The following is a 27370-nucleotide window of genomic DNA, read 5'->3' on the forward strand; positions in this document are numbered from 1 at the left end:
ACTCACCTTAAACAGGGACGTCTGCGCAATGACCAACTGCTCCAGCAGGACCCACCATGCTCAAAGAACCTTACGCGCAGTACGCCAGCTGTACCCGCAGGGAAAGCCTCCCAATGGTGTACCCCGCCTGTTCCCGCAGCTGCGGATACAAGCCATCAGGGAAGGCTACCCGCACTAACAGCAAGGCTACACGCACAAGGCATTCGTTACTTCAGTTGTCACATGAAGGAATGAGCAAGGCGGGAATACTCCCGCCTAAATGAGCCAGTCCGTATGCTTCTGGAAGGTCTTTCGTACTATACCTAATAAGGTATGGGCGGAACAGACAGTTTGACCAGAGCAGCCCATGAACTAATCACAGGGTGACAGCTCACCGACAACAATACGAGGAGGAGCACCCTCTAGTACTGTTTGTCACTATTAGCCGCTGCCTACTCACCAACCCTTACGAGGGGACGTGCGCAGCCTACAGTTGGTGGAACAGTGCGTAGCCGGCAGTAAAGGAACAGTATACAGCCGACCTTTACTGTTGGCCGTAGCTTACCCACCAACCAGCATGGCCTGTGCGTAGTCCACTGTTGGTGGAACAGGAATACTATTCAGCCGGCTGTACCTTCTAGGAAACCTACCTTCGGCTATAAATACTCCAACACCTTGGAATGGTAAGGACATCATCTGATATCTCAATCTTATCTAGCAATCTCTTAATATACACTTATATTCAGAGCAATCTAGTCTGATTCTCACGCCGGAGGGTGGTCACAAGGAGGAACCCCCCCTTCTCAGTGACGAGCTTACGGTGTCTGTTTTGCAGGTCCCCTGAAGAACAACTCTCTGCTGGACCTCATTCCCGTGGGAAACATTACTTAAACCCCCAGATTATCTATAATCTGTCCAGGGTTCACTTAGTGTTTCTTCAGTCTTTATAGTTATGTGTCGTCGTATTAACGTGTTCGTAAACGTTTGAAAATATCAAATACATGCATTTTAAAACCTTAAACTATTGTTTTAACCTTTTTTTAACCCAGCCCAAACCTCAAGCACTAAGTTGCAAAAATTGTTAAACCGTTTTCCCTCCCATTCTCCTTCCTCGTCGTCATCACAACCCCCCCCCCCCCGCGCCCTTTCCAGTTTTTGATTCTATTCAGCCATAAAATCCAGGATTTGAATGACCCTTAACCTCCACGACATCTCATTTTGGTATATGATGTGCTTGAAGTAGTTTAATATTATTAACTAAAATTACGCTAATCTAGACAATAAGTAATACTATAGACTCTTTAAAACTCGAATAAACTACTAACCGACAAGTGAACCGATCGACTCTAGTAAAGCTAAGTAAGTCCGGATATCAAACCCAAGAGACTCTTTAAACTATGTTTATTAGCTAATTAGACTCAACTACAAACACGACGTATTAATTTATATTTATTTGAGGGGGGTTTTCTTAATTAAAATACTAATTTAAAATTATTATTAAAAGCTAATTTAAGAAAACAAGTAAATTAAACGAAAACACAAGTTTGACTAAATAAGATGATGATAAGAGAACTACCTTGGCTAGAATCCACTAAATTTCAGTTGTTAATTAACCGGAAAAATATTTAGTTATGGACTGAGATCGTAAAATAGACACCTAAAAGAAAACCCGACCCCTGACCCTTCTCAAGAGACACCTATGGGTTTCTAATAAGTTTTAACGCACACCAGTATTAAAATCAAGTTTCCTTACGGTCACCTATTTATGACTTAGTTCCTTTATACGAAATCCTATCTTACAGCGCGGAAATCACAGGCAATTTAATATATTAATTGATTCAATAAACAATAAATAATCAAACCTAGACGGACTCCTTACGAAGAACTAAGTCTAGCAAGATTAGATAATAAAGATCTATCAATAACCTAGCACTTTACAGATTTTAGGTTAGCAGCATACTTAGGTTTATTTAATTAATAATTATTATTCCTATGATCTTATTGGAAATCAATCATAAAATAATCAAGAACACAAAGTAATTGACCTAATAGCAAACTATCATAATGACAAACAATAATCAAGGCAATTATGGAATAATAACAATTAATCAAACAATTCTAAATATCCATATACATCAATTTAATATAACTAAACATTTTACTAAATCATAAAACTATAACGATAAATAAAACCCAAATCAAAACACAACGTCAAAGTAGGTTCATCATAAGCCTAGACAGTCTATAATGTTTAGCATAACATCTTAAAGTAAAACAAAACAATGATAAATGAAATCATGGCGAAAATAAATAAGAACAGAAGATTAAAGGTGATAAAACCCGTGGTCTTCGTCCTTGGATGATAAGCACTTCGCCGGCTGATTCCTTGCATTCAAACCCGCCAAATATTGCAATCCTAAGCTCCGAGAAACTCCAAATTCGGCTCTAGTTCGCAGGGTATGCTCAGGATTAAGTTTAAGGGTGTTTATATAGGTTTCCTTGGCCCAAAACTGATAAAAAAACGAATAAAATTCGAGAAACTAGGTGCCTAGAGCGCCGCGCGACGGGATTTTGCCTCCCGGTCGCGCGGCGCAGCGGGCTAAGGGTGGCTGACCGGTCCGGTTCATTTCCTGATGCGGTCCGGTTCAATTCAGATGCGGTACGGTTCAATTCTGATGCTCCGGTTCACCGGTTTGGCTTGTTTTAGCTCGTTTTTCGCCCTTTTTAACCACGATAAACCTCCGGAACCTACATTATTCAAATATGTTAGTAATATACAAATTCTAATAAAAACCGAACAAAACTAATATAATATTATATAAAATATACAAGGGATTTATATATATTAAGCATTATATTAGTATACCTCATTAATTGACAACTAACGACAACCAATTTTGCTAACTAACGAACCGAGACTAACCTACATCAAATCACCCTATAAATACTTGATCAGATTGCAATAATTAGGCCCACACCATCATTGCTTAATCACAAACCGGGACCCCCAATCAATTTTATCTCTAAAGCTTTGCTCGCCCATTTTTGATTCAGCCCAAATCGTAACCCAAAACCATCGTTCTCTTTCAATTCGTCATCCTATGAGGTAATTTTTTAGGGTTTATGATTAGTGTTGCACCTTCTTTAAAACCTCTCTATGTATTTTAATTGACAGAGGGTGTAGGTTTTTCAATTGGATTCTAAGGTTCATAGGGTTTATAACCAATTTGGGATGCTGTATAAATAATATCGGTTTCATCTTTCATGTTACGAACAAGTATGGCACCTGCCCCAGTGGCAGGTAGGGTTGTTCACGGTCCGGTTTTGACGGTTTTTTGGTCAAACCGTAAGCCAAACCGTTGGTACGTTTTTTGCTAATAAAAAACCGAAGCCAAACCGTTGAAAATAAAAACCGAAACGAACCGAAACGTTACTAACGGTTTGGCTCCGGCCGGTTTCACGGTTTGGGATTTAATATATTGTTGTCAAAAACTTAAACTCTAATTTACAAGTTCATATCTAATCAAATTGTAATACAAAAAAATATGATAACAGAAAAACACCAAATGGAAATAACATTAACATAATAACTTGTATAAACACCATATATAATACTCAAATTAGGAGTGTAAGCACAAACAACAGAAACGTTAACAAAACGTCTAAACCAAATAGCAAAAAATATTACCAGGTGTGATAGCGTATCAAAGGAGACGTCGGGAGTTTGAGCGGCAATGTCGTGATCGGTGATGTTGCGAGGTTGAGTAAACAGCCGATTTAGGGTTAGGTAGAAGAGTAGAAGATGTGCAATGTGAAAAGGCGGAGATAATGTCAGATGATGTGGATCTTGATTGTAATTTACGCAAAAGGGGAGTAAATGGGACTTTTAGTAAAGTTGGGTTAAATTACACACTAGCATCTTATAGTGGGCTAAGACAAGAAACCCAATTTTTAAAACATATGATATATTATAATTAATTATATAAATCTAATATAAAAAAATAAAATTTATATATAAATAAATCCTCCGGTCCGGTCCGGTTTTTAACGGCCGGTTTTCAATAAAAACCGCAAGCCAAACCGTTCATTACGGTTTGAAAAGTTTGAAGCCGACCGACCGAATGTAAAAAAAAACCGACCGCGAAGCCAAACCGATGACCGGCTTGGACGGTTTCGCGGTTTTAAACCGATCGGTGAACACCCCTAGTGGCAGGTGCATATTCTGTTGAGCCGTGAACCGGCCTGGGGAGCAAGTGTGAATCCCCAGCCCGGTTTTAAGTGTTTTTCTTTTATTTTATTATTTCCTTTGTTTTTTTATTAAATATTATTATCTAAAATATAAACATATAAAAACTAATATTATTTCCCCTCGTTTAACCAAATCGAACCTCATTAAACTTAAAAAAAAAAGATTTCATCTAACGTCTCGCGCCTTCGGAAATGCAAGACTTGGCGAGTCAACTCCAAGAACTCTCCAGCAAAGGTTTCATCCGCCCAAGTTTGTCGCTGTGGGGCGCACCTGTTCTTTTCGTAAAAAGAAGGATGGTTCCTTTAAAATGTGTATAGATTATCGTGAACTCAATAAACTCACAATTAAGAATCGATACCCTTTGCCTAGAATTGACGAATTTTTCAATCTGCTTCATGGCGCATCTTGCTTTTCGAAAATCGATCTTCATCCGGGTTATCACCAATTACGCATTCATGAGGATGATATACCCAAAACCGTATTCTGAACTCGCTACGATCATTACGAATTTATGGTTATGCCTTTCGGATTGACCAATGCACCTGCGGTATGTATGGACCTCATGAACTGTGTGTGGAAGCCTTATCTTAATAAGTTTGTGATCGTATTCATGGACGACATCCTTATCTACTCGAAATCCAAAGTTGAGTAAGTAAAGCATTTGCATGATATCGTCGAGTTTTGAAGAAAGAATAGCTTTTTGCCAAGTTTTTCAAGTGCGAGTTTTGTTTAAACGAAGTCCAATTCCTTAGTCACATCGTTAACGAAAAAGGCATTCATGTCGATCCCGTTAAAATCGAAGCCGTTAAAAACCGGAAGACCCCAACTTCACCCACTGAAATTTGATCCTTTCTTGGTCTTGTTGGTTCTTATCATCGGTTCATTCTGAACTTTTCCGAGATTCTTTTGCCTTTCACCGCTTTAACTCATAAGAGTAAACCTTATTAGTGGGGGCCTAAGCAAGATGAAGCTTTTCAAACCTTGAAGCGTATGCTTTGCGACGCTCCTATACTAGCCCTTCTCCCAAAGAAAACGAGTATTTTGTTGTTTGTTATGATACCTCAAATCAAGGTCTCGGTTGCATTTTCATGCAACGAGGCAAGGTCATCGTCTATGAGTCACGACAACTTAAGGTTAAGGAAAAGAATTATACGACACACGACCTTGATCTTGGTGCTGTTGTATTCGCAATGAAACTTTGGAGACACTATTTGTATGGAACGAAATGCGTTGTATTCACCGACCACAAGAGCCTCCAACATATTTTCGACCAAAAGATCTAAACATGAGGAAAGAACGATGTGCCAAACTCCTTAGCGACTACTATTGCAAAATACGTTATCATCTCGCTAAAGAATACGTAGTGGCTAATGCCCATAGTCGTAAAACCCATGTCAAGAGCATTCTTCTCCAAAGCTTTGTTTTTCAGACCATCTTCAGCTATGCATCTTCGAGGCCCAACACATCTACGTCACCAAAGGAAATATGTACAAAGAGATGTTATGCGGTCATGTACTCCAACTCGAAACCAAGCAAGATGGCTTGTTCTATTTTCTTAATCACCTTTGGGTCCCAGATCATGATAATATTCACACATTTATAACGGACGAAGCTCACAAGTCACTATATTCTATCCACCCTGGTGCGGATAAAATGCATTTCGACCTTTGAACTACTTTCTGGTGACCAGGCATGAAGAGAGATATCGTTATCTATGTTGGAATATGTTTGACATATGCTAAGGTAAAAGCTGAGCATCAAAAACTTTCTGTGTTGCTCGTGCAAACTTTCATTCAAGTTTGGAAGTGGGAAAACATTACGATGGACTTGGTCACAAAAACTTCCAGCCACCAAGAGGTAACATGATAGTATTGGGTATCTTCGATCGATTAACCAAGTCAGCCCATTTCATTCCCATTCGGTAAAAGCTCCCTCTCAATCAGCTCGCTCAAATATATGTGAACAATATTGTTTGCTTCCATGATATACCATTGAAAATTATAGCTGTCCGTAACGGTCGTTTTGTGTCCCGTTTTTGGAGTTCGCTTCAAACCGCTTTGGGAACCCGTCTAGATCTTAGTACTACTTATCATCCTCAAACAGATGGTATGTCTGAAATAACCATTCAAACCCTTGAGTATATGCTAAGGACTTACATGCTTGATTTTGGTGGTAATTGGGACACTCACTTCCCGTTGGTTGAGTTTTCATATAATAATAGTTATCATTCAAGCATCAAAATGGCTCCATTCAAAACTCTTTACGATCGTAAATTTCGTTCTCATATTTGTTGGAACAAGATCGGTGAAGCCCAACTCATCGGACACAAAATGGTATAAGATATCACCGAAAAAATCACTCAAATCCATAATAATCTGTAGGGTTGGCAATTGGGTACCTGTTAAAAACACGATAAGACTTGTTAAGTAAAAAATTGCGGTATGTAATTTTTTTATTTTCTTAAATAATTAAAATTAGTAGGCTAGACTCTATCATATTCCTTTATTTATACATGAAACTTAAAACTGTCTTATAGTCACGACATACAAGTCGTATTCATGTTTGATACTTGTGTTAAGCGTGCCGTTTTAACCGGTTAAAACTGTAAAGACACGAATTGCCAGCCCTAATAATTTGCTCGCTAATAGAAGCCGCAAAAGTCATACGCTGATAAGCGAATAAGACCCTTGGAATTGGAAGTTTTTTCGACCTTGTCCTTCTCAAGGTATCACCTTGGAAAGGAGTTGTCCGTTTCGGTATGAAGGCTAAATTAGCACCCTGTTTTGTTGGTCCTTTTAAAATCCTTGAACAAATCAAAGATGTAGCCTATAAACTCGAGCTTCCGCAAGACCTTCAAGGCATTCATCCCGTGTTTCATGTCTCAAGCCTTCGAAAGTGTCTAGCCGATGAGGACCTTCATATCCCCCTTGAAGAAGTGCGTATCGATAAGACAATGCACTTCATTGAGAGACCGGTGGAAATAATGTATCGAATGGATAAGGAATCAAGCGTAGCCGAATCCCTTTGGTTAAGGTTCGATGGAAATCTAAGCACGGTGCGGAATTCACTTGAGAGCGTGAAGACCAAATGAAGTCTAAGTATCCACATCTTTTTGATACAGATGCTAATTCTTAATTTCGGGACGGAATTTCTAAAAAGGTGGGAATGTTGTGACATTAGTCGATTTCAGTTTAATGTTTGTTTTCGTTTTATGTGCCCATTTGAACTAGATCCTCGTATTTAATAAAGACGGAAAAATTGTTATCATTTATTTAGTTGGTTTTTTCTTTATTATAATTACGTATCACTCGTATTAAAGTATTCGTAAACGTGTGCATTTAAAACCTTAAACTGTTGTTTAAACATTTTTTGAACCCAACCCAAACCTCGGGGACTGGATTGAAAATAATTAAAACCATGTTTCCCTCTCCCTCTTCCCTCTAGCCATCGGCACCGCCCCCTGATTTCGCGACTCACAATTGAAGCCGAAATTCGTGGAATTGAATGTAATTACTCGTTTCTTGTTCAACGCGAAATCAAATAATGTAGAAACTTCGTTAATTGACAGCTAACATGAATTAAATCAAATCAAATTTTGCATTAACGCAGACCACGGCTGACCATGACCTCAGAACCTTATAAATACTTGTTTATAAAGCAATTAAACGGACGCACATCATCTTCTCACATTTCCGAAACAAAAACCTCTACTAATTTCAGCAAGCAAAGTCGTTCTAATTGTCCTTTTCTTTTTTGTTTGGCCGAATACCCTAACTCCTAGATCTCCCTTAATTCGTAACCAACTCATGACGTGTCATCGAGACTTCTCATGGAAGTAACTAACCTCGCTTTAACCGTCTTATCGTCACCAACTTCCTCTATTCAAGTGAGTTTTCATAACCCCAATTTAAACCTTTATTTTTGGGGTGTAGCATGTTATTAGCTTTATCGATTGTTATGTCATCAAGTTTCAAACCGTTTCATACTTATGTCGAAATACGTTAATATTATCTTTCGATTCGTTTATGATTATCATATGTGAAATTATGTGCAATGTGTTTATCGTTTATGGTTGGTACATCAAACATCAAAGTGGGAAGGTCCCGGGACGTACCCACGCCGCCTATACGATGTCTCGGCTAGACTAAATGGTGGTTATCATTCCCCCGGTTTCGCGGCTTTGGTCGAGAGAGTAGGGCGTTATTTACATAATTGTTATCATCTACGCATGGTTGGTATTATGGCATGAGGCATATGGATCGAGAAATTTCATATTACATATATACTTTAAACTTATGAATTCTCACCAACTTAAATGTTGACAAAATATATTATTTTCAACGTGCTATAGGTTAAATCGATGGCATGCTAAGGATGAAGATAATTAGTATACCTTTGGTCTTTTAAATAAAGAACTTACTAATTATTCGATGAAGTGTTTACTGTTCCTTTTTATATTTATGAACTATCGTGAACTTGTTATGTTATGAAATGAAATAAATATAATTATTGTCGTTTTAATAGTATTACGAGCTTATGAGTGATCTATACGTTACACCCGGACGTATTCCGCTTAAAGACGGGGTGTTACATTTTTCAGAGGGACCATAATTGCAATTAACTCAAGAAAATATAATATTTAGTTATTTAATCGCATTATAAAAATGGAAAAAGATGGAAAGCTAGAACATGATCTGAATGTTGTAACTATAGATATTAGGGATTTTTACATATTTTCCCTTACTAAAACATCTAATTACATATATCCCCAACCATAAAAATTAATTACACATTTCCCCTATTCATATTAAATTACCAACATATCCTTGTTAAATCTTCAAATTTACAATACTAATACTATGTATTAGTAATAAATCTACAAACGGTTACGACATTAGTTGCACTAGACCTCATGTAGCTTACTGTTGACACCGACGACTGATCTCTGGCACCGGCGTGCGGTGGCGACGACGAGTCTAGTAAGAGTTCAAATTCTATGAATCTGCGTAAGGCAATTCTGATTTCACGAAGCGATTGGATGTAAGCAAGATGAGTTGCTGCGAAATCGTGGCGTGAGGCTACCACCGTCGATTGCCATAGACCCGCCGCTCGGCGACCCAAACCCAAACTATGTAGCTTCAAGACTAACTCCGCCACCGCAACCAATCTGTCAAAACGATTTCTCATCAATTTGGATATATATTTTTCGTTATAAAACCCAGATATGAACCACCATCGAACTTGCTACCAGGGAGTTTGAAGATGGATATGGAGGGTGGCAATGAAAACATTTACAGCGAACCGAAAACGTGTACGACCGTCGATTGTGCGCCGATGACGGCGTTAGGCGGTGATATGTAGTGGCCTGTGAGGGAGTTTAGGGATGATGAGGTCACGAGGACCTTGGATGGGTTATAAATAATATAATATTTAGTTTTTAGTATTAAGAGTTTTTTAATATTAGAATTTAAGGTATTTTGATAGGGTAAATCAGTCAATTAATAAGCTTATTTTAATGAAATAAGTATATATGTAATACATATGTTTTAGGAAGGAAAAATATGTAATTGATTTTTAGGTTTGGGGAAATATATAATAAATGATATTACGAAGGAGAGATACGTAAATACCCTTATATATTAGATAGAGTAGACAGTGACTGACGGTAAATGTGAATCACTAAATGATTAGTTGGGATGGAACTAGACTCGTTTGTTATGGCCAGAAATGGTAAAGTGGAAGCCTGAAATAGGAAAAAGACACCAGCTGCGCAAAATGTAAATATTCACATGTCGAGGTTGAGTGAGTACATCATGTCATAAACATCATGGCCATCGTTTATAGTCTTATAGGACCTAAGCAAATTTTATTCTCTTTTGACCCCTATCGTTGTATATATTAGTAATACCAGTCATTTATGTGATGGTAAACGAATCAGACGTTCAGCGAATTGTTTGTGAATCATTTAATGGGAACTTCATTTATATTATCACGTTTAATAAACAAATGAATCATTTTGACACTTTTGTTTCCTCGCGTCTGAAGCTGTGGAGCTACTTACCCGTGTTCAACGGGTCATGCATAGTAATGTTATGACTCCAAGATCAGCAAATATAGTTTTTAAAATATTGGGTTTTGCGATTCAAAAAGGGGTAGCGGCGCAGCTTGTTGCCCGCTTGCCTTCTGTTTCGATGTAATCCAAAAGGTCTTTAAAGATTATTAATATTATTCTATACTTAACGAACGGACATGAACAAAGGCTATGTTCGTTCAATTGTGTTCGTAAACGTTCGATAATGCGTTCGTTTAGGCTTGTTCACTAACGTCCATCTGGTTATGTTCTTTTGCATATATATATTCGTTTATTACAATTTTACTATTACTATTTTCATTCATTCATTTATTTTTACTATTACTATTTTGATATGCTTATGCTTATAATTACCATGTTAAGCTTTTTTGTAAATTATGTGGTGTACTTTTGGATTTTTAGGTGATTTTGTTTTTATTTACCGATTATTATTGTCAAATTAATATATGTTTATTTTTGCTTGTTTATGTTCATTTGTGTTTGTTAGTGCCCTTTGTGTCCATTAGTGTTCGCTTACGTTCGTTTGCGTCATTTAGTGCCTATTAGTGCCAGCTTGCGTCATTTTACGAAAGTAATGAGTGGACACATATGGATACAAACAAGCTCAATTCCTTAACGAACGAACACAAACACAAAACTTTGTTCGGTAAAGTGTTCATGAGCCGTCTGTTTGTCTGAAAAAAGTTTAACGAACGAACACGAACAAAGTCCCGTCCAATTCAATTCGTTTACATCTTTAAATTCATACATGCATTTTACTTGTTCGTGTATCCGGTAGATTACAAATAATGCTACTTTCTCAGACAAAAGTTTCTTGGTGGAGAAAACTTTTGAGATATCAAAGTTTTTGGGTTTAACGTTAAATTGGGTTATTTAGAATAGCCAGACTTTATTTGTTGATTGTTAATGAAAAGTTTATATTTTTGTCTTTTTGAAATGTAATTACTTTGACTCGTTTCTACTAACTTGACCCACACTGATTAAACCACCACCAAGTGCTATTGCGTTTTTGAGTGTTGTTTGATGAAAGAAGGGGACCCATTCAAAAGTGCGACAAATTTCGATACATGTTTCACGCCCATTTTGGCCGAATTATGATAATCATTTACGGTTGGAAATTGACTCTGGTCAACAAGAAATACCAATCATTTTCTTAGTATTACTATTACCATTACTATTACTAATATATATATTATTTGTGACAATAAAATATTATTTGTTCATTTGACAAGATTCCATTAGACCTAAGTTTTGTTTTGTTTTGTTTTTGTTTTTTTAATTTTTTTTTTGGTTTGTGTTTTGTTTTAAATTTTGATAATTATATTTCTAATTATCTTTGTTATGTTTGTTTTTTATTAGTTTAGTTCCAATACCGATATACCGTGATAGACGTGATAAAAGCTGACATAATTTGCGTAGACTTAGCGCATTTTGTTTTAGTTATAGTACCGTAACGAAACTGACCGAATGACAATTCTTTTTTTTAGTCTGGTTTTATAACGAACGTGAAAAACCCAACCAAATTTGCATAGACTCACCGTCATGGACCAACAACGCTCGGGTTTTACTTTTACCAACGCTCGAGTTTCACCGACCAACGCTATCCCAATGTTCCATCTCAATTTTTATAACTTTTTTTTGTTTTAGTTTCCGTACAATAACACATGTAACAGAAAATGACCGAATTCACGTCAACTTACTGCCTCAACGTTAGGACCGGTAATGCTTGTGTCTTATCAACGTTCAGCTTTACCAACTTACCCCGCGCAACGCGCCGGGTAAAAACTAGTTATGACTATTATCTAAGGTTGCAAAATGCGCTTGGAGGACCCTAGGCGATCGACTGGGGTGTTGGGAGTACTCGGCCTAGGCGAAGATTACTCGGGGATTACTAGTTGAGTACTCGGCGCTTAGACACGATTTTTACAACCATGTAATTATCCGCTCAATTGTTGAACCGTGCGTAGTGAGACGTGATAAAGGCTCATGAGGTTCCATAATGCCCAAGCCCCCCCCCCCCCCCCCCCCACAATTTTGGTCTCCAACGTTATCAGACTGCACCCTTTGTTTATTATTTATTTATATTAGAAAAATCTTATCGGCCGAAAACATTTATGACTTTTATTTATATTAAAAATTAGAAAATAATAATGGTATAATGATTGAAAAGTGTGTGTGTGCGAGGGAGGGGGAGGGGGAGGGGGGTGTCTTTATGATGGTTATACCACTACATCATTTTTGTCATAACGCTTCCTTGCTAATGTGTCCTACATGTGCCACATAACGGGTTGGGGTAGACAATTAAGTTTGGTTTTGTTTTAACTATAGAATTTATTTTAAGTTAAATTTGGTTTCATGTATTATTGTCATGGATAATATCGGGTTAATATCTTAACGAAAATTAAAGAATACCTGAAACTATGCGTATGTACACATGCTTTGCCACTGTCTGCTTGCGGCCGCATGCACAACCACCACCTCCATGAGAGCCGAAACCATCTAACGATCATCACTGTCACCATAGTCTCCAACAAAGTCACTACCTTCGTCCTTCGCGGTGACCACTATGTGTTGTTTATCGTTAACGTCACCTTCACCACTTATGTCATCGTCTCTACCGCAATCATCGCACTAGTAGATAACATACAAACAAATGTGGTTGGCGATCCTTTTGACCCAACTTATTTTAGCATGAATACGAAAAATTTGTTCTTTTTTACCATTTTTATCAAATTCATTATTATATATAATAATTAAGAACTGCCAGCCTGCTTGCGTTGTGCCCATATAATGTATATATGTGTGAACACTCAGGAGGGCAAAAGTATGCACTAATTTTGACGTTATTTTGCTAATATCAAAAAAATAATGTTAAAAGTGGCGGAAGGTTAATTAGGCATCATGTGGTGGCGTTGATAGCTGAAAGACAGGGATGCATGCACCACTCGGTCGGTTTCCCGGTGGTAAGTGTTATGTGCTTTATACCCAAGGCTTGATGCAAAACTACTATTGAGCTGGGGGTCTCACCGGAAGCAGCCTCTCTATTCCTACGGGGTAGAGGTAAGACTGTCTACATCTTACTCTCCTCAGACCCTACCATAGCTTTGCTATTGGTGGGATTTACTGAGTACGATGATAATGATATAATAATTAAGAAGTTTGGCGATGCAGTCATATAATTGGTTTACGTGAGGCTGGTTGGCCTTTTTATTTGATTTTAATTTGTTTTTTTTTTACATTCGTGTTGGTTCACTACCATAAAATATGATTTTTTTGTTTTCGCCATGGTTTTTTTTATGTAAATATGTTAATTTGTTGTATTATGAGTGTGAGCGAATTAACTTATTGCTTTAATTTCGGTGTAATAACTTGATACCAATCGAATTTGTTGTATCACATTGTTGTATTTGGGTGCGGACGAATTAATGGTTTGCTTTATTTTTGGCACCGTAACCAGTTACCAACCGAAGTGTTATCGGTTTGTAACCGCAACGTTTGTTCTGTTATGTTAATTTGTTGTATTTTTGCGTTAACAAAGTTTTGTTTTTTTTTTGTAACCTGGCACCGATCGAATTCACCTCGACTCACAGACGCACTTTACGATTTGATAAATTATACGAGTATGGACTATCAATAATATCAACCCGGTACAACGCTCTGAGAATCTTCTTAGTTCAATACACTATCAGTTAGATCATCAAAGAATCAGTATCATTGCTAACCACTAACTTGGTGGTAATATTAGACATAAGGAATGATCGAGGATTTGAACGTTTACTTCAATTTCATACAGATAACTATGTATGAGATGTTTCGGGATTTAGGTACTTACTATTTGCTCATCCCTAATAATTGAGCATTTATTTTCATATCTCTAAATCTAAAATTACAAAAAATGATCATATTTTTTCTATTCTTTACAATTAAAGAATATTTTTCTATACCTTCATTAATATCTATTCACTATCCCTCATTCATAACTAGTTAACTACTTTAAAAAATATAAAAAAAATTAATAGGGTGAAACACTAACTTTTCAAATATACAGAAAAAATCACTACATTTTCTATTTTCGTCACTCGCAACACCGTAAACCACTCTCTATGATTGATTTTGCACTCCTTTAATCGTTATGGTTCTGGTCAGCGTTTAATAACGCCGCCATACCACAACATCATAATCACCATGATGGCGCCAAACCCTTTTTCCCCCTTCGACGCTATTTTAATAACGCCACCATCTCCTTTTGATGGATAGGGTCTACTTCAAACCTACCAATCATATTCAAACACACACATTTATTTACTTTTTATTTTTTTCTTTTATTTTAAATATTAGTTAAACAAAACTAATATTAGTTAAGCTAAAACTTGCACACTAAGAAGAAGACTCAGAACTCAGAAGAGATGCACCAAGGGGCCCACTAATCTAAAAATTTATTCAAACGTAAGGTAAATCCCACTCTCCTTTTTTCAAGGCAAAAAGGGAATATCCAGTCGCGAAGTCATTAAATTCATTAGAGTCCGTTCACACCTAAAAATATTTAAGAAATAAGAAGCGTACTTGGTTTTTTTCTTTTCTTTTTTTCTGGTTAAAAAACAGTAATTTCTTCTTAACAACTAAATGTTGCATTGTATATGGATCAAATCCTTAACCTCTTATTTTATACTTAAATCATCTTATCACTCTATCAAAATGGAAATCGCATCCCATTTGTTTACTAACTGCATATCTCATTCGTTGAAACAATTTTAAAGAAAGTAATCCAACCTCTTTCATGTTTCATACAGCGATTTAGTGACTTTGGCCAATACACAAGTTTCATGGGGAGGTGTGGAAGTAGGGGTCTATGGAGTATGGATGCTTGACAAAGTTGGGCAGTGTGTTGTGTCTAATTGGACATCGGGAGATGGAGGTTATGTTTGAAGAGGTATGTACCCGCCTCAACACCGAGCGAGGCGGGTCAACCCACAAGATACAGACAAGTGACTTGAAATCAAGACATTACGAAGGCACAAAGCCAAAACCTATGCGCATGGCGCATATCACATATGCTCAGGCATCATATGCCCAGGCACCACACATGCTCAGGCATCATATGCCCAGGCACCACAGATGCTCAGGCATCACATATGCTCAGGCATCATATGCCCAGGCACCACACATGCTCAGGCATCATATGCCCAGGCACCATAGATGCTCAGGCATCACATATGCTCACGCATCACATATGCTCACGCATATCACATATGCGCGTGGCGCATCCGCGCATGGCGCATATCACATGCTCGTGCATATCACATCTGCGCATGAAACATCTGCGCGTGAGAATAAAGAGAAGACCTCGCGCATCCTCAGGATAGGCGCGTATCACGCATGCACATAATCAACCTCATCCTTATCCAAATCAGGATTAGGGCAACCTTGATTGTGCACGTCAGACAACCTTCCAGAAGGTATCTTTTTAAGGAATAAGAATATGCTGATGTTGACAGCTGCCAAATGAAAGGTGGACAACTCAGCAAAACCCATGTGCTACCACGTGGTTATAACCAATGAGAAAGCACCAGGTGTCCCAAAGGACACGTGGCGCAGATCAATTGGGGGATGCCAACAAGGCTGAGCTCAATCAGTGGAAACCCTAGCACTATAAATACAGCATCAACTCCACAAGGAGAGACATTCAATCATATTCAATTACATTCACTCACAGACAGTTACAGTCAGTAACACACACAATCATAGCAAATTACAGAGTATTCAGCTATTAAGCAATACTCTCCAGATTTCCTTACTCTGACATTATTATCTTCTCCTACAAATACTTATTCTCACACCGGAGGGTTACCCCAAAGAGGACCCCTCTGTCCCTTTCTGAGGGGTAAGTTGACGGTGCTGTTCATTTTGTAGGTGGAAGAGCCCAGATCTAAGAAAACCATCGGTGAAATAGTATAATCACACCCGAGGAAAGTAGATCGTCCACCAGTGAGCCGATCCACGTTTCTTCAATGTTGTTGGTCTGGTCGTTCCTTGCATGCAAAGATTTGACATTTCAATTTTTCACGTGGGTGCTTCTCAATCGGTGTAAATGACTTCTTACCCAACCATGGACAATGCATTCATTTCTACATAACCTCAGATTAATAAAACTTTGTATTTTAACAAGCGAATGATTTTATAAAAAAAAAAAAAGACAATTAGCAGGAGACAAAGACCAATAGACTCCACATGAACTTAATCTTAACAAGGGGCTTAGGTGCTGTTTGTTTTTCTTCAAAAGCACTTCTCCACATCTTTTGTCTGCACTGAGAAGAGGACGCGCAGATGTTGGACTCTGCAGTGTGTTTGTTTTTCCGAAGACGTTTCATTAAAAAACGTCTGCGCGCCCTCTTCTCCCAGAAGTGTTGGTATTGTTACTTCTCACCTCTTCTAACCAATTTCTTTCCATCTTTCTTATTCCATCAGACACTCCCAAACCCTAATCCCCTCATCCTCTCCACTGCCACCCAACTCACCCACCATCAACCCGTCGCTCCACTGCCGCCCAACTCTCCCACCGCTGCAACCCCATCTCTCCACTGCTCCAGCGCCGCCGCCCCACCGCCGCAACCTGCCGCTGCCGCTTTACTGCTCCAGTGCCGCCCCACCGCTGCAACCCCCATATCAGGTTTAATTTCATACCTTTTGTTACTATTGATGTTTGGTGTGTAGGTTCTGTTATTATTGAGTTTGGTGATTTTAGGGTTTATTGAACCAGATTATGCTATCTCGTAGTGGTTAATACATGTTTTGATTGATTTTGGTGATTGTTAGGGCTTATTGAATCAGAGTGTGTGTTTGTTTGTCTCGTGGTAATGAATACGTGTTTTGATTGTTATTTTTTGCTATAAACATTTTCATGACTTTACTTGATAATTGTTGCTATGTTAGGCGTTGGTTTGTGTTGCTTTGAAGTTACTTGAACTGTGAATGCTAGCTAATATATCAAACATTAACTTGTTATATGTCTTCAGAGATTAGATTAGATTAGATTTAGAATAGTTTTGGTAGTCTGCAGTTATTAAAAAATAAACAGTCTTCTTGTTGCAGACTGCAGAGTTTTGGTCCACCTCTTCTGCTACAGATGTTGGCAGATGTGGTTTCGCAGTCTTCTGACATTTTACCTTTGAAAAACAAACAGCACATAGTTACTTGCCCAGTTACAATTGAACCGAAACCAGTTATGCTCATTCCAAATTAATACTTGAAGGTCAATACTATGTTTTTTACTTAAGAAACGCGTTAACCTTGTTCTCTTCTATAATTATTTGCGTTGGTACCGTTGCCCATGAACAATCTTTATCGTTCAGAGCTCTCCGCAAATCTCCAACAGCCTGACAAACATGGGCGGACCTATGGTATAGGTGCGGGGGTTGGCCCTGTGAAAAAAAAATATATTTAGTGTTATATTATATACACGATAAACTCCCAACCGATCCCTGCAAAATTTCGACACCAACCCCTGTAAAATATTGAAAAGTAGAGAAGATGAAAAGATTGATCTAAAAACCCACCGAAATTTTATTCCGACAAGAATTATAGTCGTAGGTTTTTTAGCAATTGAGTGGGGAAGATGGAACCAAGATATCTACTATTTTGTTTTTTTTTAAGTAGGTTAGCATATATATAAACATATAGGGTTATTTAATTTAAAGTACTTCAGATTTCTTTTCTCTTGTCATTTCAAATTTCAAAGAAAGATATGAATAAAATACTTCCTACTTAAAAATAATAGAAAAAAAGAGAGTAATAGTTTCGATTACTTGACTTTTTAGCTATCAATGAAAGTATTCATTCTTTCTACTTTATTATCCTACTCAATAATTTTTAAAATTAGTAAAAAGTTAATATACGTTAAAAATGTAAACGTATATAGAATGACTTTCCCGTTAAGAGTTTATGTCGTCATTATACACCCAAACGATATCAATAGTTTTTAACTACATAGTTTTTTTATGTGATTTGAATTTAATCTAGGCTCAACATCAATTTAAATTTAACATGCAAGTAATCATTATTTTGATTTCAAATATACTACTATTCAACTTTATAATTTTATGTATTTATATTAATATGTATTTTGTCCATTTTTAAATGTATTGTAAATATTATTTTGTGCATAACTGGTATGTATTTTATTAAGTGATATATAAACTTTATTCATATTATATCGCATATGCAAGTTAGTGTATTTTTGCAACTCGGGCTCAGGGCACCATCATCTAGGTCAATCTAGCGATTGACGAAACTTTTTAATGTGTTTATAATTTAATTTTCATCTTTTTATTATGTAACCCGACCTGACCCGTTCTGGATGAACCGAAAAATTTGTAATATACAGCAATAGATAATTGACCCTTAATACTTTCGGCCCCTGTAAAAAAAATTCCTGGGTCCCCTACGGCTGATAAAAGGATCGAACACAAATCCTTTTGACATTTCTTTTGTATATTTTGGCCAAGTGGGAATATTAACCTCCAATTTGCTCCCAAATTTTTCTTCCTACGTCACAATTGATCAATAGGTGTGTGGTTGTTTCTTGGTTCTTCTACAATAAGAACACATACTATGTACAAGGAATTTTGTTCACTGCAACCCTCCACCCAAAAGCGTTCACTTTTAGTTAGAGGAATCCACTTGTTGCTCAAACATTTTTGCCTCAACGTCTCTTTTTAGGTCCCTGGTAGCAAACCACGTATCTGGAAAATTAAATCAATTACTTCATGGAAATGAGGTGTTATGCCCGTGCAAACATTTAGTTTTAAATTGTAACTTTTAGAACTTGACGACTAAAGTTGTAATATGACCAAAGCACATGAGCCACCCGTGTAACTAATTCATATAAATATCAATAAAACTAAAAATTACGTAAAAAACATTTAAAAAACAATGAATATGGATTTAGGTGGTTTTCTTGAACTCGAATACTGAAGAACACAATTTGAAAGCCATTAACTAAAAATCTGTTTGGCTGCATGCCAAAATAATTATTTGATTATTTCTTTACTCTCCAAGTTCATGAATTTTGATACATAACACCAAAAGTATAATATTTTGAATTTTGATAGTAAGTCAAAACACCTTTTATGACATTTTTTTTTCACATATTAATGTTTTGATGAGAAACATCATACAATTTTGAGTATTTGAGTGAAAAAAAAGCGTCTACGTGTCACTTACATGGTCGCACTATTATTTCACCCAAACCCCCAACTAAACCTCATAACATATGGTCTTATAGCTAAATTATAGGCTTAAGTGTAGAGTGGCTAGTTGTGTGAACCTCTCCAATTAATCCCTATTAAATCATGGTCAAACAAGTCAAAGTATACTAAGTCATAAAATGCTTAAAAAACTTAAAACAATAGAATACTTACCCAGCCATAAAATGCAATAAAAAAAACCATAATAATTTTATGCAATGTCTCTTCGTGTAATAAAGTCTTAAAGTATGACTAAAAATGAAGTGACATACAAAAATTTAAGACGATTGCTTAAATGCGAACAACGTTTCCAATAATGTGATCTTCTCACCGTCACAATCATTCCACGCGTGAACTATTAAAAAACATATATTATATTTTGCTTTAAAAATTGAAATTTCTTAATGATAAAATTACAAAAACACACTTATTGGACAAAACTATCGAATAAAATATCAGCTCTCCTTTCACTATCATCATCATACTTTGAAATTAAAAGTTGGTAAATGACTTGTGTACCTGATAAAACTATCGAATAATGAAAGATCGACTCTCCTTGCACATGATTTGTATCATATAGAACCCATATAATATAATCATTTTTATGTTATTATACACATTTTCGCATTACACGTCCCCGTATGACATATTGACGTTTAAATAGTTTGTTAGACAACCATTATTTATTTAGATATAGGGTATGTTTGGCAAAACTAGCTGGTGGCTGGTAGCTGGAAGCTGGTGACTAGTGGCTAGAAGCTGGTTGCTGAAAGCTGTAGCTGGTAGCTGGAAGCTGTAGTTTTTAGATATTATTTAGGTGTTTGGCAGAGTAGCTGGAACTTTTAATAAATGTATAAAATGACAAAAATGGGCATAATTAAAAAACAATAATATTAAATATACTTATTTTGGAATGTTATTTAAGAAATTAAAATACTAAAAGCTTGTAGCTCTTTCTAAACGCTACTAGTTAGAGCTTTAAGCTTTAAGCCTTTTCTCATGACCTAAAAGCTTCAAGCTCATTCCAATCAAACAAGGCTTTTAATTGAGTATGGGTTTTTTCTTAAAAGCTTGAAGCTTGAAGCCCCTAAAAACTCCTTACCAAACATACCCATAAAGTATATAATGACTGTTATTAGACTATAAGGTGTGGATACCATTATTTATTTAGATATAAAGTATATAATGACTGTTATTAGACTATAGTTTGTTATACCTATTAAATTTGTTATATATAAATCATATTTATAAGGAGACTGAATATATTTATTAGACCCGCTGAACCCTGGTAAAAAAGACCACAGTCTCTTGGGCCAGGAAACTGAATATATCAAAAGCAAATGGGAGAAACACGTGTTGATTATCTAAACAAGTTTTCTCGTGTTTAGCAATTTTGTCTGATTCCGCCTTTAACGCAGCCTCACCCGCAACAACCCCGCATCATGTGATTAGAAAAAAATTGAAAAATGTTATGATCATGATGGTTTTTATTTTTCTTTTGTTTCTTAAATTTAAAATATTTATGATCATGTTATGATTAAGAATCATGCATTAACCGCCATTTTTTATATCCACCATATTTTCTTAGCATGCCATAGTTATTCGACTATCAGCCCACAACTAGCATCCAAAGTCATGAGTCATGACTATATGACCATTAACGAGTGCTCGACTAGCACTCGTTTGTTCCTTGTAATCATAAGTCAATACCTGTTGCATGACCACCACTCTCAATTTATGTGGCTTGATAGTTCCTTTTTTGTTTTTTTTGTTTTTTTGTTTTACTTTACTCACTAGTCACTAGTCCCTAGTCAAAAAAAGGTTTCTTTCTTTTAGTGTTCATGGAATCGTGGTAGAACTATAGTTATAAATTTTAGCCTTGCTTCTAATAATGACGATTTTACCTTGATCGAGACAAAACTCTGAGACAGTTGTAGTTATCTTTCATAAATCTTATAATGATTTGAAGCAATCTTGATGTTTGAATCAAAGTTAGAAGTTTCTCTCGCCATGATTAAGCTAGAAACATATATACTACAAAATAAAAAAAGTTCATTTACAACAATATAATGTTAATTACAAAAAAGTGCTTTGAACTAACCAACAGATAAAACCGCAACATGTCGAGGAAGATATCGACACGGGTTTTAAATAAATGGTAGCTATGTGCATTATCATAATAACAAGTACCAAATTCACATGACCCTTAGAAAAAGAAGGTAACTGATAAACAATATATACGCTAGTCGTTGGTCACAAAATCAAAAATCGGGTCGTAAGATTTAACATCGAAATATTGATTGCTAAAAATGGTCGCACAATGTTCACCGGTCATAAATCCTTCAAGAATTAGATTTACAAAGAACATATTTCTGACTGTAAATTTTGATCATAAGTCTACGAAAGAGTATTTGACACTAAAATTATTCTCACAAACACTTAATCTAATGTGTTAATTATATATCATCGATAATCTTTGTATTAATTAAATATATATGTTTGTTGAAAGTAGAATGTGATTCGGACATTAACTAGATTAATAATTTTAGTTATTGTTGAAGCATATAGGAAAAATTCTCAATAATGAGGTAAATTAATATATATATATATTACAAACTTGAGGAAGCATATATATATATATATATATATATATATATAACAGGAGGGCAAATTAAGACGGTTTACATTAACGGGTTTACAAACAATATTGCATATGTTAGAAACTTGAATGAGGACAAAAGAGTAATTGTCATATTAAAACTCATGTATTATTTAATATACTTACAATATTGCTCCTTCAACTATAATTATCATTTGTAAATTTAAAGAATATTTACAATAATGACCCTCAATCTTTTATCTATATCTCATTTTAATTTTCACTTTAAATCCAATTACCCTCATGATTTTTAAACGTTAATAACCTTTTCATATGTTGATATATTTTTTTTTAAATTACACCATAAAAACGAGCATATTTTTATCTTTAATTTGAGTATGATATTGTCATAGTTTTTATTTCAGTTAAAAAAAATAATTTTTACGAGCATAAAGGTGTTTGCGGTTTGGTTTTAATGGTTTTAAATTAAACCATGGGCCAGATCGGTAGTAAAGGTTTATTGTCGTCGAAAACCAAAGCATAGCCTTTAAAAATTGAAAACAATTGGCCGAAAGTTAAAGAAAAATAATTAACTGTGAAATCAAACCAAAGATTGGTTTGAATGATCTTACGGTTTCAAACCGAACAATGAACACCCATAAACTTATTACATGATTACGGACGTCTACGTTTCCCGCTGCATGGCGCGGGCACACGCCTAGTTTATGTATATATATATATTATTATTAATCAATGATTCCCGAGTAAAAGTAAATAGCAAATTTGGTTTGCCGATGGGTCGTTGACCAACCCCCTCGTCTCCATTCACTAAAATAACTCTTTTTTTTTATCTCATATGGGACTTGAGCCCGCCATAGGTGTCTCACTTAAGGGTGCAAGCGAGCGAGCTACTCGAGATCGGCTAAAAAGCTCGATCGAACCGAGCTTTATCGAGCCCAAGCCCGAGCCTGAAAATAAGCTCGTTTAGTAAACGAGCCCGAGCTTCACTTGTTGAGCCGGCTCGCGAGCCTAAACGAGCATGTCATTTATATAATTTTTTAATGTATATATTTAATAATTATTAATTAATATATATAATGTTATAAAAAAACAAATAAAAATAACTACAAATAATATATACTATTTTGTACATAAAATTATAATAGAAAACATATATACAAATAATTGATAAATAGTAGACGACTGAGCCCGAGCCGAGCTTGAGCTTCAAAATCTATTCTTGAGCCGAGTTCGAGCTTTAAAAATAGAGCTCGAAACGAGCCGAGCTCGAGCTCGAGCTCTATATAAGTTAAACGAGCCAAGCTCGAGCCTAGTCGAGCCCGGGCTCGGCTCGGTTCGTTTGCACCCTGAGTCTCACTTTAGCCACTTGAGCTGGAGATAATTGAGAAAGTTTGAAATTGTCATAGTTGTTTCACCTTAACCACTTAAACTTCGAATAATTGGAAAAGTAACATTTCTTTTTAAACGACCAACTAAGTAACGCCGGGTACTTCGTACACGGCCCCTATTGGCTAAATGTAGCTCGAGCCGGGCACGAGTCTGGACGGGCGAAGCCCCTAGCGGTCCACCTATTGAGGGATTCGCCGGATAAAACCCGACCCCCACGCCCGCCAAACGGCCCGACAGCCAGGAGCGGTAAAATCGGGTGAGATCAGGACTCGAACCCTGGCAAACCAGGGTAATCTCTCATATCTCCCATATAAATTGATGATAGTAAAGTTTGAACCCCTACATCATTAGTAAAATGATTGCTCTACCATTGAGCCACATCCAATTTACATTGAAAAAGTAACATTATTCGGCAGCTACTAGAACTAGGCACCGGTTATCCACACACCTTTTCAAGTGGGGTTTCATACGATAGTATAGGCCCTATACGATCGTATGTAGGATGTTTGGATTACCAAAAGGTGTACGAATAATATATTATTATTAACGATTACTAAATAAAATAAAACGCAATCGAATTTAAACAAAATGCATTTAAGATGTCGTTCGTTTCCCAAAACTCTATATAAAGCATTCCCAACACTCCATTACTTGCTCATTCAAACTCACTACTTTCAAACATGTCTTCATCTATTCCCTCTATTAGCCTTCCTAATATTACTAAAGCTTCTTCAGCCATTAGCTTCACTCTCTTCCTATGCCTAGTAGCCTTTATCTCCGTCTTCGCTTACTGAAGAGGTAGGTCCCAGCAGAGCCCAGTTGGACCCACAAGACTCACCATTAAGAGGGACGTCTGCGCAGAAACCAACTGGATCCGCAGGACCCACCATGCTCAGAGACGTGACGTCCTTACGCACAGTACGCAAGCTGTTCCCGCAGGAAAAGCCTCCCAATGGTGAAGTACTCCGCCTGTTCCCGCAGCTGCGGATACAAGCCATCAGGGAAGGCTACCTGCGCAGCAAAGCTACACGCACAAGGCACTTAACTCTTAATAATAATTCAGTAATGTCACCTGAAGAAGGAGTGAGCAAGCCGGGAACACTCCCGCACAAAGCCGGGAGAACTCCCGCCCAAATGAGCCAGTCCGTACGATACTGGAGGATCTTTTGTACTGTACCTGACGAGGCATGGACAAAAGATCTGACCAAGGATACGACAGCTCACTGACAACCAGTATGACGAGCAGCACGCTCTTGTGCTGTATGTCACTATTAGCCGCTGCCTACTCACCAACCTGTCGGAGGACGTGCATGGCCTGCAGTTGGTGGAACAGGAATAGTACACAGCCGGCCTGGTCACTATCAGCCGCTGCCTATCCACCAACCACCAGCATGGCATGTGCGTAGCCCACAGTTGGCAGAACAGGAACACTATTCAGCCGGCTGTACCTTCTTGGAAACCTACATTCGGCTATAAATACTCCAACACCTTGGAATGGTATGATCATCTTACATCTTATCTCATATCTTATATCTTGATATATTACCTGATATCTGCTCTAGTCATTCTCTTAATATACACTTATATTCAAGAGCAATCTAGTCTGATTCTCACGCTGGAGGGTGGTCACAAGGAGGTACCCCCCCTTCTCAGTGACGAGCTCACGGTCTGTTTTGCAGGTTATCAGAAGAACCATCTTTGCCGGATCTAACCCCTCGTGGGAAACATCTATTTAACCCCCAGATTATCCGTAATCTGCCCGGGGTCGATTGGTGTTTCTTCACTTACCTACTCGCTCCTGGCGGCCTCTCATGGGCTCTCTCCAAACCCCGACCAAAAACCGCCATCCCAGGCCCCGCTGGCGTCCCTTTTCTCGGACTTGTGTTCGTTTTCACCTCTTCTTTGACACACCGAACCCTGGCCAAGTTTTCTACTATTTTTAATGCTAAACCTCTTATGGCCTTTTCTGTCGGGTTAACTCGTTTTATCATCTCGAGTCACCCTGAGACCGCCAAAGAGATACTCAACAGCACTGATTTTGCTGACCGTCCAGTTAAAGAGTCCGCATATGAGTTGTTGTTTCATCGGGCTATGGGCTTTGCTCCCTATGGTGACTACTGGCGTAATTTGAGAAGGATCTCCGCGACCCATTTGTTTAGCCCCAAGCGGGTTTCGGGTTTTGGTGTTTTCCGCCAAAATACCGGGTTGAAAATGGTGGATCAAGTTTCTTCATCCATGGAAGAAAATGGTGTTGTAGAGGTTAAAAAGATCCTCCATTTTGCTTCCTTAAACAATGTCATGATGACCGTGTTCGGGAAGTCCTATGATGATTTTGAAATGGTGGCGATGGGTATAAGCTTGAGAAGCTTGTCAGTGAAGGATATGTGTTGTTGGGAATATTTAACTGGAGTGATCATTTCCCAGTTGTTAGTTGGTTTGATATCCAAGGAGTGAGGAGGAGGTGCCAAGATTTGGTTTCCAAGGTTAATGTTTTTGTCGGGGAAATCATTCAACAACACCGAGATAAATGGTCTGGTATTGTCGGAGTTACTGCGGCCCATGACGGTGACTTCGTAGTTGTTTTGCTTGATTTGGAATCTGATAACAAGTTTAGTGATGCTGATATGATTGCTGTTCTTTGGGTAAGTTTTTTATATTTTTTAAATGTTTATTGTTATGTTTTATAAAATAATTTGGAGATGGGAATCAAGAATAATATCTTTGTTTCTCTTTTTATAAGCTTTAGAAGATCATTATTTTTATTAAATGTTGTTATTTTTGTGTAGGAAATGATTTTTAGGGGGACAGACACTGTGGCAATCTTGTTAGAGTGGATTCTTGCACGAATGGTGCTACACCCGGATATCCAAGCCCGGGCCCAACTAGAAATTGCAAGGGTGGTCAGTGACCGGCCAGTTACGGATTCGGACCTCGACAACCTTCCTTACCTTCATGCAATCGTTAAAGAGACCTTAAGTGTTCAACCACCTGGCCCACTTTTGTCTTGGGCTCGCCTTTCAACCCAAGATACTTATGTGGGCCCACATTTCGTGCCAGCAGGCACCACTGCGATGGTGAACATGTGGGCCATAACCCATGACGAGCGCATATGGTCCGAGCCAAACCGGTTCAACCCTGACCGTTTCTTGAACGAGGATGTTGCCATAATGGGTTCGGATTTGAGGTTGGCTCCGTTTGGCGCTGGGAGGAGGGTTTGCCCCGGGAAGGCAATGGGGTTAGCCACGGTTCATCTGTGGCTAGCCCGGCTTCTGCAAAAGTTCAAATGGGTTGAAGCTGGTTCGGTTGACTTGTCAGAGTGTTTGAAGCTATCGTTGGAGATGAAGAAGCCTCTGGTTTGCAGGGCTGTTTCAAGGGCATGATGGGTATTTGGCTTATGATGTTATTAGCAGTTACTAGTAAGTTCGTGAAGTTAGGATTATGTTAGGGGTAACACGGGCTTGTTACACAAAGCATTATATGTTGTAGAAACGTGAAATGAATCTGACCTGACCCATGACGATGTTTCCACGGACTTCGAGATGAACGAACCACGACTTGCTTGCTTCTGCTCCGACCGCTGCTGTGATCTGCTGTGACTTTTGGGGGTGTGGAGGTGACCGCTAAGAAATCCAGAGGATCTCTTGTTCACAGACACAAAAATATGGTGGTGCCTCTTATTGAGCTATTTGCCAACCCTTGATAAGGAGGTGGAGACCTCCTTATATAGGGAGCCTCATGGCCACCATCATGGTACCCTAATGGGCCTAGCCCAGTTAGGGTTACCTCCACAAAACCCCCTC

At 37.6% G+C, this 27370-nt stretch overlaps 1 pseudogene across 1 annotated transcript; it reads left to right on the forward strand.

Moving 5' to 3' along the window:
• The first annotated feature begins 24178 nt into the window (after window positions 1-24178).
• On the forward strand, window positions 24179-27046 carry LOC143619700 (cytochrome P450 78A5-like; annotated as a pseudogene). The gene is made up of 3 exons (XR_013151224.1): window positions 24179-24356; window positions 25354-26212; window positions 26357-27046. The product of XR_013151224.1 is annotated as a cytochrome P450 78A5-like (transcript).
• Window positions 27047-27370: the final 324 nt, after the last annotated feature.

The sequence above is a fragment of the Bidens hawaiensis genome, unplaced genomic scaffold, assembly GCF_021521415.1.
Source record: "Bidens hawaiensis isolate Kalapana, Puna unplaced genomic scaffold, B.hawaiensis_p1.1 tig00002477_1, whole genome shotgun sequence".
NCBI lineage: Eukaryota > Viridiplantae > Streptophyta > Magnoliopsida > Asterales > Asteraceae > Bidens > Bidens hawaiensis.